Source organism: Zingiber officinale, chromosome 7A (genome assembly GCF_018446385.1).
Source record: "Zingiber officinale cultivar Zhangliang chromosome 7A, Zo_v1.1, whole genome shotgun sequence".
In the NCBI taxonomy this organism is placed as follows: Eukaryota; Viridiplantae; Streptophyta; class Magnoliopsida; order Zingiberales; family Zingiberaceae; genus Zingiber; species Zingiber officinale.
Window position 1 is genome coordinate 64,794,217 of NC_055998.1, and position 6,000 is coordinate 64,800,216.

Below are 6,000 nucleotides of genomic sequence, written 5' to 3' on the forward strand. Positions count from 1 at the left end.
AAACTCCACACGGCCCGAGCTCCATACTAGTGCAGGGCCGTGTGAGGTACACGGCCCGGTGCTTTCTCCCTTTGTTTCCTCCAATGCATGCCCAAAGATGTAGATTCTTCACCAAATCGACTCCTGTGTACAGAAAATGCACAAAAAGCAGATCTCCGAACCAAAAGAGTAAATATGCTAAAAGGAAAGCTGGAAGTATAAAAATACATAGATCAAGCATGCTCAAAATATGTAAATGTGCGTAAAAACATGCATAAAAGAGTATATAATCTACGCACATCACACCCCCAGACTTAAACCTTTGCTTGTCCTCAAGCAAAATGCTGCAGTCTAAATTCATATGTTCTACAACACATTCATAAAACCCAGTGCACTTTCCTAACTCTATCAAAAAGTTTCATTAACAAGCATGATCATGAAAACAAGTAAAGTATGGTTCAAGCATAAGAATCTTGTGCGCAGTGTAAAAGTAACTCAACACCCTTCAAGTTTCAATCCATGTCCTAGTCAAGTCGTCATCAAATTTGAATTCCTAGTGTTTCCAGTGAAAGACAAGTAACCAGTGATAGGCACTTGCTCACCATTCACTTGGTTCATATTTCTCAACTAACCCAAGGTCTCAAAGGTGTGCTCAATCTCAAGAGAAGCTAAACAGTCATTTCCCCAGTAACCTAACTCGGTCTCAAAGGGGTGACTTGCTAGATTCCACTCATGACAACTATTTTTTATATCCCTTATTATTCTTTTATTTATTTTTTTCTCTTTTTTTTATAAGTGTTTGCATTGTGCAAAACTTATTCACAAATGTACTTTTAGCACACATGTTGGGATATTTTGATTTTTCCAAATGAGCTTTAATGATTTGAGCCTCATCCAGTAACCAAAATGAAAGTTGAGAAATCACCATGGAAACCAAGTACTAAGCAAACAAGATGAATCATGACTATTTCAATGACATCAACTATTCAAGCGTCAAGCACAAGTGTAGTGAAGATAAAATCCTTAAGGTTGAACCAAAACTAAAACTCATCACCATAAGATTCTTAGCTTATTAATGCTTCCCAAGATAGAAAAAAGAACTACACAAAGTTTACTACTAGCATCATTCGAACATCATGAATCAAGACAATAATCGTGCTAACATTTCACTTGAATCCAAGAAAGCATATAAGTGAAGATTTGATGTTCCCAAATTTTTTTGCCATGATTATTTCAAAAACAAGCAAAATAAAGCAACAAGCAATGAAAATAAGAACCAACATGAAAAACTTCAAAAACTAAAAACTGAAAACCAAACTAAACAATACATGACACCCCCCCAGACTTAAACTTTTCATCGTCCCGATGAAATCAGTATGGTGGAGGAGGTGGAGGAGGACGAGGAAAAGGAGGTCTACGACGTGGTTGGCCAATAGGAAAACTAGGAAAACCTGGAATCTCACCCAAGGATCTATGATACTCATATAAAGCATCTACTTGTTCGCTAGTAAGCGTCATACTCTGCATAAAATCTCTCATCCTAGCCTGATCAGTATCATAATCCTGCACAAACTCAGCCACTTGACCTTGAAAATTCCTCGTAAACTGAAAATGATTTTGTACCTCCCTAAACTGATCATCAGATAAAGAGAAGCGCCCCTCCAACATTTTTCGTTGGGAATCATGCTTCTCATGAAGTGATTCTAGAGACGTACGAAAATCCGAAAAATCAAACCTAGAAGATCCCGTGCCATATGCAAAAGAATGCCTAGCAGGCTCCATAAAGCTAGAAGGCTGCGTGTGTCCAGATGACGAGGGCTCATGATGTGGCTCAGTGTCTCCAGGTATAGAAGGGTTATCCTCAAAATCTAACTCAGAAATCACCCAATTAGTCGGGTTACGAATAGTAGTTCGTTCAGGAAAAGGAAGGGGTAAAGGAGAACTACTCCTCCTAGGAAACGCGAAACCATTCTCATCCCGAACGATCATTTTCATAGCAAGACATGTATCAATGTCAATCATGTCATTACCATGAATTATTTCCAACCCATCAACATCAAGATTTAAATTATAAGCTATTCGGGTAATCAAACCACCAAAAACAATTGATCCCGATGATGCCCTAGCAGATCTTAATAAGGTTTGAACAAAATGAAAACCAGAATCAAATTCAACCTTATAAAGCATAGCCCATAAAGCATAAAGCTCTATCTTTTTAACCACCCCATCACTCTCTCCCCTACCAAAAATAGTTTTACTCATGACTCTATGTAGATACCTAAAGATGGGGTTTTGCATATGGGAGGCCTTAGCTCTTGAAGGCTCATAAGGTTGATCTAACCCAGTTATTGCATTCCAAAAATGATTCCAATTAAACCTTGGATCAAACCTACGAGGGCTACCGGTGGTTATTCCAAAACAAGAATTAAAGTCACTAAATGCCCATAGAAATTCTTGATTCATTAATCTAAAAGAGATTTTTCCAGAATAATCATCTTCATTAGTAAAATGGACATCCAATGAACTTAAAAATTCCAAAACAAGACGAGGATATGTTGGCAAATGTGTGTACATAATATCACTCTAATCCAAAAATCCAATCATCAAATCTACATCTTCCCTAATTCCAAGCATATCAAGAATAGTTGGGTCCATATATCTAGTACACACTATCTTTCTATTGACAAGAATTGCAAATCTAGTTACTTGATCATCATTTCTAAACACAATATTGAATTCATTGTCATTACCTTCGTTGCGTGAAGTCCTTTTGCCTTTGCCCTTCACTGGTTGTTTTCCTTTGTCCCTTGATGACTCCTTCTCTTTGTCTCCACTAGATCCACCACCCCCTTTGCGAAGTCTCTTCAAAATATTGGACATCTTGATGAGTTTAGATAGGGGAAGAATTATCTAGAGTTGTGGAACTCAAAGAACAAAACTTCAAAGAACAAAAGATCTTAGGTTAAGAGAACAAAAAGTCCAAGTCTTAGAGAGGAGGGGAATCAGATCTAAGAGATCTTGAGAGATTAGAGAGGGGTTTTTAAGAAATTGGGAGAGAAAGATATGTTTTGGAGAGTCGGGGGTGTGCGGAACACGGCCAAGATCTGGCCGTGTGAGGTAGGAAGAAGACTTTAATAGTTCTCCTACACGGGCCGTGTAGATCTACACGGCCTCCCCCCTCTTCCTTCTCTGGATTCCTCGCACGGCCGTGTCTGGGACACGGCCTCTCCATCCTTCCTCTCGGGATTCTTTACACGGCCGTGTTTTAGACACGACCTAGATCCTTTTCTCCTCGGAAGATGCTACACGGCCGTGTCTGGATGACACGACCTAAGCACTTCCCTTCTCTGCAACTTTTGCCTGGCCGTGTATAGCACACGGCCGAGCTCCGTTTTGCACCTAACCTGAAAACAAAAATCAAAAGAATGCATCAAACTAAAAGAGATTTAGATGCAGATCAAAACTAACTAAAAGAACCCTTGGGTTGCCTCCCAAGAAGTGCTTATTTAAGGTCTTTAGCTCGAACAAACTTTATCATTCGCTTCTTTTCCTCGCCCTTGGAGGACAGATATACTTTTCATTTTTGTTGGGAGATCTTCTCCCAACATCTTCCACCACATTGTCTCCCTCATTTGGTGGCCTTCCATGAGAATGGAAATTCCATTCCTCAAGTTTATAAATGCTTGACCTGCTACAAGCATTTAAAAGAGACGAGACATGGTTAGAGATATTAGATAAATCATATTCCAACTTTTCCTTACCAATTACCAAAGAAAGCTTATGATTTTTGACATCAATTATAGCTCCAGCTGTAGCAAGGAAAGGTCTTCCTAATATGATAGGAATCCTAGGGTCCTCTTCCATGTCCAACACGACAAAATCTGTGGGAATAACATTCCCATCCACCTCTACTGGCACATCTTCTATAATACCCAAAGGGTACCTGCAGGAATAATCGACAAGTTGAAGTGCCATAGTAGTAAGTTTAATATTTTTGAGACCTAATTTATTACAAATTGAGTAAGGAATGAGGCTAACACTTGCCCCCAAGTCACAGAAAGCTTTTTCAAAAAATTCTTTTCCTATGTTGCAAGGGATATAAAAGCTCCCTGGGTCCTTCAGTTTTGGAGAAGTGTTCTTCTCAAAAATAGCACTACATTCCTCACTAAGCGCAATGGTCTCGACCTCTCCTCTTCTTCTCTTGTTTGACATGAGATCCTTCAGGAATTTGGCAAATCTAGGCATTTGCAGAATAGCATCGATAAGAGGTACCTCTACACAAATTTCCTTAACTTTTTCTAGAAACTTGCCAAATTCTTCATCTTTCTTGAGCATTGTAAGTCTTTGAGGAAAAGGGACAGCTTTGCTCTGATGGTTCAGTGGAAGAGTTTCTTCAACCTCAATGGTACTCTCCTCATTAGCTTGAATCTGATTTGATATAGGAGGAGAGAGCTCTTCTTCTTTTTGTATCCCTTTTGAAGCAGTCACTTGGGAGTCTCCCAAGGTCCGTCCGCTCCTAAGCTCAATCCTATTGCAATGCTCCATAGGATTCACATCAGGTTTTCCTGGAAGTTGTCCTGGTGCTCTGGATGATGAGGAAGCTAGTTGGGCAATTTGACTATCCTGGATCTTTTGATGCTTTTCAGAATTATCCATTCTCTGGATGAGCTTTGCTATATCTTGCTTCATTTCATTCTGACTTGAGATAATTTCTTCAAGCATCTTTTCAACATTTGACTTTGGTAAGCCTTGAGAAGATAGATGTTGAAAATTTTGTTGCCCAGCTTGAAAATTTGGTCTTGCCTCCATGGATGGTCCTTGATCTTGATTGTTTCTGTAAGAAAAATTTGGATGACTCTTCCATCCAGGGTTATAAGTATTTGAGTATGGGTTGTTCTGCCTTTGATTGTAACTCATGATTGCATCACATTGTTCAAGTTGATTGATTTGTGCAGTGATAGCTCCCAATGGACATGAGTCATTTGAATGCTCTGAACTCCCACATACTTCACAAGATGTACTAATAGCATTGACCATATTAGCACTAGTCCCCATATTCTCAAATTTCTTTGTAAGAGCATCCAATTTTGTAGACAAAAGAGTGACTGCATCTACATCAAACTTCCCTGATGCTTATTGTTGGGTTTACAGAGGAATAGCCACCACTTCTTTCATTTGCCCATTGATGATGATTTTGTGCTACACTTTCAATGATTTTTTCGGCTTCATCTAAGCTTTTGTTCATAAGTGCCCCTCTAGCAGCTGAATCAAGGGACACTTTGGTATGATAATTGATACCATTATAAAAAGTATGCAACACTAACCATCTTTCCAACCCATGATGTGGGCATTGTCTGAGCATACTATTATATCTATCCCATGCTTCAAAAAGAGATTCTGAGTCAGTTTGCTTGAAGCTTGCAATTAAATTCCTCATATGAGCGGTTTTGCTTGGTGGATAGAACTTATCAAGAAACTATTGCTCACACTGCTCCCAAGTGGTGATGCTATTAGGGGCCAAAGAATTCAGCCATTGCTTTGCCCTATCTCTTAGAGAAAACCCAAATAACAATAATCTAACTGCATCTGAAGGAACTCCATTCATTTTCATGGTACCACATATTTCATAAAAGACCTCTAAGTGTTGATTAGGGTCCTCATGAGGTCCTCCACCGAATTGGTTCTGCTGCACCATAGATATGATTGCGGGTTTGATCTCAAAGTTATTAGCTTTCACTGAAGGTCTTGAAATACTAGATCGAAAACCTCTCGCATAGGGTGCTGCATAATCCTTAAGTGGTCTATTCGCCATGTTCAAATGTTCCTGTTCTTCAATTTGCCTTTGCAGAATTCTTCTTTTATGGAAAGTTCTATCAATCTCAGGGTCAAAAGGAAAGAATTCCTCTGCAAAGTTAGATCTTCGCATACACAAGAACAAGATAGCAGATGGCAATTCGACACAAACAGAAAAATAGAAGGATAAAAAATGCAGAATTGAATTTGTACAAAAAGAATTAACAA

The 6,000-nt window shown here is 39.0% G+C and overlaps 1 non-coding gene across 1 annotated transcript; it reads left to right on the top strand.

The window, feature by feature from the left end:
- Positions 1 to 5,312: 5,312 nt before the first annotated feature.
- On the top strand, positions 5,313 to 5,418 carry LOC122003250. Its single transcript, XR_006117900.1, has one exon. It is a non-coding gene; the product is annotated as a small nucleolar RNA R71 (small nucleolar RNA).
- Positions 5,419 to 6,000: the final 582 nt, after the last annotated feature.